Source organism: Cucumis melo, chromosome 10 (assembly GCF_025177605.1).
Source record: "Cucumis melo cultivar AY chromosome 10, USDA_Cmelo_AY_1.0, whole genome shotgun sequence".
Classification (NCBI taxonomy): domain Eukaryota; kingdom Viridiplantae; phylum Streptophyta; class Magnoliopsida; order Cucurbitales; family Cucurbitaceae; genus Cucumis; species Cucumis melo.
This window is the reverse complement of record NC_066866.1, coordinates 14587298-14596934: the sequence shown is the minus strand read 5'-3', so window position 1 is coordinate 14596934 and position 9637 is coordinate 14587298.

Below are 9637 nucleotides of genomic sequence, written 5' to 3'. Positions count from 1 at the left end.
GAAGTAGGCATTATGGCTAATATTGATAAGAAATTCCTTGTGTACGACCCTGACTTACCTAGAAAATCTCTCATTTCGCTTACACTTGAACAAACGAGAAGAAAACTTGTCTCAATGCAGACTAAGTAGAAGTAGCAACGCATAGCTAAGATGTATACTTTTTATTCCATGATACTAGCCCAAAGACATAGTTAGCACCTTTTATCGCATAACCATGTCTCCTCGCGTTGCCAAGTCGCAGATTTAGAACTTTAATGACAAACTTACAAGATTATATATATACAAGGGATGAGATACATCATTCACGGTAACAAAACCTAGTGACCCATCCCGCATTCAATTTGCAAAGAGAACTCCACAAACCATGAGCACCTAGCCACAAAAATAAGAAAGGGAGACATTCCTAGAATATTGAGGCGAAGTTGACAAGCTCCATCCTACCAAATGGTGGATAAAAAAATATTCCATAACAAAAAATTAAGTATACATTCTGAGCGATCGTGCATAAATAATTGAGCAATCACGTATACATCATGCATGATCAGGCATAATGGATACACGATTAGGTATCACTAATGCATAATCGTGCACCAGTTATGCACGATCGTGCAGTCCTTATTCACGATTGTGTATCACGTGGTAAGCGATCATGTAACTTGGGGTAAATAATGTATTAACAACTAGTTGATTATTTAATTGTGGATTGTTGTTATATCTAAATTCAAGCTATCACCCAAGAGAAAACTTTTAAGAAGAATTGAATTCGAAGGGATGATAAAGTGGACAATGAGAGGATGAGAAGTCGTGTACAACCATTATCGTAAGATTTTTTAAGCAAAAAGACCTGGTGATAAAGCGTCAAGCGAGGAGACGTGTACAACCATCAAGGCAATGATCATAACAAGCTAGGTGATCTAAAGCATTAGCAAACAAAATTGGTTGGCATGAATGTTAGAAAAAGGACAAAAGGACATCATCAACACCGATGCAGCTTTATCAGAAGAATTAATAAGACATGAAATGTTCTGTCACATCGCTCCTTGCCAATAAATAGAGGCAATCACTTCAGAATCAAAGTGTGCAAAAATTTGATCCCAGAGAGCATGCTCATTCTTCCCTTCATCCCTTCTTTCTTAAAGTTTTAGGTGAGAGTCCAAAACAAGAGAGAGAGAATTCCCCTACCATTCCCCCTCATCACATCAGACAAAAATTAGAGTCAAGGAATATGAGAAATCATGTTCTGAGGCTCGATTCATTTCTTTATACTTCATTTTGTTGTATTTCTTTTGTATTGATTTGTAATGTTGATGCATTTCTAACGAGTCAACCTAGCGACGTTACTCAATATCTTAACAATCTATCCAAATCTATGCTTAAACTTAGTTCAAACTATCAAAGAGACTACAAACTATCGATTGAGGTTGGGGTTTAACTAAGTTCATCTAAAACAAGCACGTTTAGATAGACACTCAAGTTTTGCTACTCGGATGCTAGACATACTTTGAAAAGATGAAAGATACTTTAGACTTGTTTTCCCCTTACTGTGAATCATGAAGGATTCCTCCTCTTTTTAAAGTTCTCATTAAACTCAATGCTATGTTTAGAACGCTAAAAGAAGGTTGTGGGGTTTTGCTTAAATCAAAAGTGAAGTTTTACCCCAAAAGTTCTGATAGTTATGGAACTCAACACATTTTACTTGACCTAACTGACTTCTCACTATTTTATTTACAAGCTTTTTTTCTAATGCATATTGCATTTTTTAGCTCTTGATTGTCTCACTTTTTTTTCAATTGCTTTTTTTTTTTTTTTGCAAGCCTCTCTTTTCTTTTCTTTGGTATGCAATATGGTAACTAGACCTTGCTACAACCAATGGGCTAACCTTCTTTGGTTCAAAACTTAGTTTCTAAGTTTGATTGCTCCCTTCGGAGTGGCAACAAGTTTCATCAATGCTTAATCTTTTCTAAAGGAATCTAGTTCGTTGTGGCTAGATAAGAGGTTTCTAACTCATGTTTGGCAAGACAATAGTGTTGAAACCTTCTCAACTTCTAAAGAGTAGATCCTATCCTTTTTAAGCTCTATTTAAGCTAGATTTGGCTAAGTGTATCATAGGCATATCCTAATAACGCAGCAAAGAAGACAAGGCTAGAAAAACATTCATGCACTTATTATATTACACATGCAATCATTCAATCACATCATGTTGGAATTTATGTCATAAATCTCATAGTTTGTAACTTAAATTACATTATATTCAATAAAGTAGTTATTGAGGACATATTAGTGAAAATAGAATACTATAATCTTGAATCCAATAAACTAAGGTCTTGAGACTATCTAGTATAGACTTGAACCTTTTGTAGGACATAAATGTGGATCAAGTTCGAGTATATAACCCAAACGGTCTATAGTGTACAAATAAGGTTGAGCTCCTTATTATGGAAACACTATAGATACAACTCACTCTGTAGTTAGTACAAACGAAGCGATCATGAATTGTTCATGTAAGACATGAGAGTAGGGGCATCCTATGTAAAGAGTTTAGATAAGACTGGAACCATGAAATAATCACTTTTAAGTTATAACATTGTTAACTATATAAAACTGACTATTTTGATTTTTGATGATGTATGTAACTTAATCTTAATCCTGAGCTAACTATGAACTTCTGTTCAAACGGTATTATCCTTAGATCTGCATGGGTGAGGGCAGCTCAACGGCGCTGACCCAACAAGCCTCCCATTTCAAGGGTAAGACCAAGTGGATAGCTAGGGACATAGGTGCAAGAAAGAATTCACTTCTACCCACTTTAAGATTAGTAGATAGGTTGTTCCCTTAAGAACTGAATCTAAGTCCTGAACAAGGGATCCCACCTTCTTATTGACCCGAGAGGGATTCGTTTTATAGGTTGGACCTTAAACCAATTATTCAATAGTGGATTAGTGGGACTTAAGGAACAAGATGTAATCTCAGAGGTAAAATGGTATTTTGATCCAGTCATGATTATAAATAACCTATGAAGGATTAACTTACTGATCATGGTTACATCAGATGGATAGAAATATATCTATAGTAAGGAAAGTGCAACAACAGAACTTTAGTGGAATGACCCATTAGTTAACGAATGTTGATTAGCTCGGTCTAAAAGAGTTTGACCAGTTAATCTCGAATCGTTGGAGCTCATGATCTATAGGTCCATTAGGTTCCCCTGCTAGCTCATATGAAATTAACTTAGAACAATAAGATGAAATAATTCAAATTATTCAAATTTGGTGAAGAGAGAGAAACCGGAAAAAGCCCAGAGGCCCACCATGGAAAATACCAAAAATGTCCCGTCAACCACGCCGTCAATAATGCGTGTAATATATTTGTTACATGATCGCTCATATTTGGCTATTATTTGGTACACGATCATTTAGATTTGGATAACCAAATCTAAACAATTTATTTTTTAAATTCTATGCACGTTGTAAACGATTGTTTAGATTGGCTAAAGGTTTTTTTGTAAGATTCTTTTGGTACACGATGGTTTAGATTTATCTACACGATCGTTTAGATTTGTACGTTTTTTTTTGTAAAATATTATTTGTAAGATTCTTTTGGTACACAATCGTTTAGATTTATCTACACGATCGTTTATTTTTTTTTTTTGTACATGATCATTTAGATTTGGCTACTTTTTGTACACGATCGTTTAGACTACCTAAATCTAAACGATGTTTTTTCCAGTCTTTTATATTCAGTACAGGATCTTGAATAACCAAATAAAAGATTGAAAAAAATATATATCTTTTATATTTAATACACGATCTTAAACAAAAAAAAATAATGAAAGACGAAAATAATGGATGATGATGGAACAGACGAAAATGGGAAGAAAGAGAAAAAAAAGAAGAAAGATAATGGAATAGACGAATGGGGAAGAAGGACGGAAGGACAAACTTGAAATATTTAAAAAAATGGCTAATTTTATGGGTTTTGTTACCTACGCCGTAAATATTTTACTAATTTGTTATATTTATAAAAATTTTCCTTTAGTTTAATTAAATATGATCTAATTAAAAGTTAAATAAATTAAAATCCATATTGATTGTTTATATAATGGTTATATAATGTTGAATGTATGTTATAGATTATTGCCTATAGTTTTATAAGAGTTATAAAATAAATTAGACGTTTAAAATCTATAACAATGATAAGTTACATGTTCACCTAGGTTAAAAACATATCAACCAAATTTTTCATAGAATTAGATCGATATCTTGTAAAATTGGTTATAAGAGGCTCACCTGATTCGATCTTGTCAACAAGTCAGATAAGATGACTAAGGTTAGAGGTTCTTAAGTTAACGGTTTACAGAACACCTGCTACCTAGGGATTGTAATCAGTTTTTGAGCCTAGTTAACCTAGTTTTATGAGCATGTGTAAGAGATGTGAGGTAATAAAATTGATTTATCATCTAGACATCGTAGGTTAAAATCTGGTATAATGGTTATGCTGGATGTTTCACCTAGACTTAGGATATGTTTAAGTTAGCCTAAATATAATCATATTTTTCTGAGTACCCTTGAAAAACCGCCATAGAATACTTTAGCTAGAGCAAAGTAACGTACTTTTAGCTCCAGCTTCCTTAAGAGTTCACACCGTGAGGTCCATGTAGGGTTTTGGGTCGTGCATAGAAGCGGACTCCCTTTAGAGAGTGTTTGCATGGATCAACATCAAGGTGAATAGGGGATGTAGTTCATAGTAAGTGAGTGAGGGATATGTGGCAACACATCCCATGGTCTCTTCCATTGGGTTGCACCGTGAGATTCCTATAATGCGCCTGTTTGTCTGCCCTAGAGCGACGTTCACTTTGGAAGGTTGTATTAGAGAATTTGGAACACCACAAACTCTTTATATGGATAGGGTGTCTTAGATCGGCTTTCATATTGACTTTCCACTTTTAGGAGCATAATGATTTTTATCTATAAATTTGAAACATGGAGGGTTACACTTACAAGATTTACTAAGTTGTTAGCATATTCTCGAATCGAAGTAGCGGTAACTAAGTGCCAAAAGAATATGAGATATTCAAGAGTTAGCATTCGGTCAAGATTGTCTTGGTTCAAAGGAGGAGTAATCGACTGCCCTTTGGTGGAGGTTATTCTAAACCTCTGAAATATCGTTGCAAAACATAATAATGATGAGTATGTTATTAATATTTGCTAAAATAACTGGTTCTTAAAGGATTGTAACTTTTCACTAAATCAAGTATGTTTTATTTTTCAGCATGAATAACTCAATAGTATAACTCTTAGCTTCTGAACAACTTAACGACAACAACTATGCGACTTGAAAATCAAACCTAAATACAATACTAGTCGTAGATGATTTAAGGTTTGTCTTAACTGAGGAATGTCCTTAAGCCTCGACCTTAAATGCTAATTGAAATATTTGGAAAGCATATGATCGATGGGTTAAGGCCAATGAAAAGGCCCGTCTCTATATTCTTGCTAGCATGTCTGATGTTTTGGCAAAGAAACATGAATCCTTAGCCACAGCTAAAGAGATTATGGATTCATTGATGGAAATGTTTGGTCATTCTTCATGATCCCTCAAACACGATGAAATTAAGTACATTTACACCAAGCAAATGAAGGAAGGGACCTCTGTTAGAGAACATGTCCTGGACGTGATGATGCATTTCAATATTACTAAAGTAAATAATGGTCCCATCAATGAGGCAAATCAGGTGAGTTTTATTTTACAATCTCTTCTGAAGAGTTTTGTATTGTTTTAGACAAACGCGTCTTTGAATGAAATAGAGTTCACCTTGACCACTCTTCTAAATGAGCTCCAGTGATTCCAGAACCTTACCATGAGTAAGGGAAAGGAAGTGGAAACAAATGTTGCTACCACAAAGAAAGAGTTAATGGAAGGATCGTCCTCTTAGACTAAAGTTAGATCTTCACAAATGAAGAAGAAGAGAAAGGGGAAGATCACTCCCAAGAATAGTACGGGAAAGAAAGTTGTTAAAGATAAATGTTACCACTACAATGAGGACGGACATTGGTTGAGAAATTGCCCGAAGTACCTTGCTGAGAAGAAACCTAAGAAGGAAGTACAAGGTAAATATGATTTACTAGCTGATGAAATGTGCTTAGTGGAATATGATACTTCAACCTGAATACTAATTTCAGAAGACTACTAATCATATTTACTTCTTATTTCGTAAAACTAATTCTTGGAAAGCTTGTAGAATGTGGGATCATCCTCAAAGTTTAGAACAAAAGAGGTTATCTCGATTGAAGCAGTGGGAGATCTGAAGCTGTTTTGATAGATATATCATATTTTAAGTTGTTTTGTATGCTTCTTAAGAAGTTGAGAAATTTCATATCTATCTCTTGTATTTTAGAACAAATGTATAGAATATTTTTTGAAATTAATGAAATGTTCATCTTTCTATTAAAGTATTCAAATTTTTTGATGTTGTACTTATAAACAACTTGTATAAGTTAAGACCAATTGGAACAAAATTTGCCTTTAATACTGAAATGTTTAACATAAAAGACAAAAAGGTTTCTTCTAATGCTTATATATAGTACTTAAAGATTTGATCATATAAATATCATTGTGATTAGGAGATTGGTTAAGAGTAGATTTCTAAATTACTTAGAAGATAACTCTTCACCTTCATGTGAATCTTATCTTAAAAAGAATAATGACCAAGAGATCTTTTACTGAAAAAGGTCTTAGAGCTAAAATACCTTTAGAGCTCGTATATTTGGACCTTTGTCGACCAATGAATGTCAAAGTTCAAGGAGGATATGAATATTTCATCAGTTTTGTTCATGATTATTCAAGGTTTGGTCATATTTACCTATTGCATCATAAGTTTGATTCTCTTGAAAAGTTCAAAGAATATAAGACTGAAGTTGAGAAACAATTAAGTAAAAATATAAAGACACTTCGATCATATTAAGGTGGAGAGTATGTAGACTTAAGATTCCTAAACTATTTGATAGAGCGCAGAATCTAGTGATAACTCTCTGCATCTAGTACGCTTAAGCAGAACAGTGTATCAAAAGAAGAAACTAAGCCTTGTTAGACATGGTTCGCTTTATAATGAATCATCAAACCATGTATAGTAAATTAGTATTGAATAGGATTTCCAAAGACGTTATAGATAAACCTTGTTCATTCATTAAAGTAGTTGATAAAACTAGGGAATCTGCTTAGTTACATTCTTCTCAAAAGTTAAGAGTGCCTCGAAGTAGTGGGAGGATTATTCATTAGCCTGACCGTTACTTAGTTTTATTGAAAACTAAATCGTGATTATTTTTTATGAAGATTTAAGAGGATCCATTGACTTATAAACAGGTAATGAATGAGGTAGATTATCTACCTAACGTCAAGAAATAGCTAGCTATGCAATTTCAAATAAGAGATTTGGAAATGTGTAATGTGTTCTCAGGGATCCAAATTGTTTGAAACCGCAAAAACAAATCACTAGCCATGACTCAAGCGTCTTATATAGACAAAATGTTGTCTAGATATAAAATGCATAATTCTAAAAAAAGATGAATGGTCATTAAGTATATTCTAAAATAGTTTAAGAAATCAAAAGATTACGTGCTTGTGTATAGAGCTAAGGATATCCAATACACTAATTCTGATTTTCAAAGATGCTAGAAAGTCTACATCAGAATCAGTATTTACTCTAAATGGAGGAGCAGTAGTGTGAAGAAGCGTAAAGTAAAGTTGTACTACCTTATTTGGGTAATTATGCATCGTAATGACGTTATAGTAACCTCGATACTAGTTGAGTAAATCATGGTTGTTTGGTTTACAAAGTCCTTCACGGCTAAATTGTTTGAAGGTCACTTATATAGTTTAGGTCTATGAAGTTTATGCACTAGGACAAGTGGGAGAATATTTGGGTATATGTCCTAGTTTATTGTATTCATTTGTTTATTGTACTCATATGAGTAATTCTCTTACGGTTAAATTCAACATTGTTTTATTCTACTAGAAGTTTTAGTTCAACTAGGAGTTTGTTGAAATTTGTGTCCTAAAACTTATATTTTGTAGCTTAAATTACATTCTATTCAATAAAGTAGTTATTGAGGACTTATTAGTAAAAGTAGAATACTATAATCTTGAATCCAATAAACTAAGGTCCTGAGGCTATCTAGTGTAGACTTGAACTTTTTGAAGGACATAAATGTGGATCAAGTTCGAGTATATAGCCCAAACGGTCTATAGTGTATAAATAAGGTTGGGCTCCTTATCCTGGGAACACTATAGATACGGCTCGCTCTGTAGTTAGTACAAATGAAGTGATCCTAAATCGTTCATGTAGAGACATGGGAGTGGGGGCATCCTATGTAAAAAGTTTACATAAGACTGGAACCATGAAATAGTCACTTTTAAGTTATAACACTGTTGACTATAGAAAACTGACTATTTTGATTTTTGATGATGTATGTAACTTAATCTTAATCCTGAGCTAACTATGAACTTCTGTTCAAACGATATTATCCTTAGATCTGCATGGGTGAAGGCAACTCAATGGCACTGGCCCAACAAGCCTCCCATTTTAGAGGTAAGACTGGGTGGATAGCTAGGGACATAGGATGCAAGACAGAATTCGCTCCTACCCGCTTTAGGATTAGTAGATAGGTTGTTTCCTTAAGGATAGAATCCAAGTCTTGAACAAGGGGCCCACCTTCTCATTGATCCAAGAGGGATTCGGTTTATAGGTTGGACCTTAAACCAATTGTCTAATAGTGGATTAGTGGGACTTAAGGAACAAGATGTAATCTCGAGGGTAAAACGATATTTTGACCTAGCCGAGATTATGAACAACCTGTGAAGGATTAACTTACTGATCGTGGTTATATCAGATAGACATAAATATATCTACAGTGAGAGGAGTGCAACTACGAGACTTTAGTGGAATGACCCGTTAGTTTACGAATGTTGATTAGCTCGATCTAAAAATGTTTAGTCTATTAATCTCATATCATTGGAGCCCATGATCTATAGGTTCATTAGGTTCCCCTACTAGCTTATATGGAATTAACTTAGAACAATGTGATGGAATAATTCAAATTGTTCGAATTAGGTGAAGAGAGAGAAACCGACAAATATATGTGATATAGCCATGGGTTATCAGTGTTAGATAGAGCTTGATGTTTAAATATGATTTAAATATTAAAAATATGAATACGGATTCATATTTGGAAGCTTGGAATTCATGGATATGGTAAAAGTTGTAAACTATCAAAATGTTGACTTTTGACTTTGAAAAGTCAAACTTTGACCGGCTTTATATTCAAATATGATTTGAATTTCGAAAAATGAATGCAAAATTCATACTTAGGAGATCAGAATTAGTCAAGACTGATGATATGGTAAAATGTCAAAGTTCGACTTTGACTAGAATGGTCAAATGACCATTTTGCACTTTTATTAAAGTTAGTGGAAAAATCCAATATTTTGTTGGATAATCCCACTAACTCTTAGTGGGCTATGTGAAGGATTATGGTGATGACACCAAGCTCACTAAGAACATTTGTAATGGTAATTAATTCCACTAAAGGTTAGTGAAAAAATAGGTGTTGAGATTTTATGAAGAAATTACATGCATTTTTTT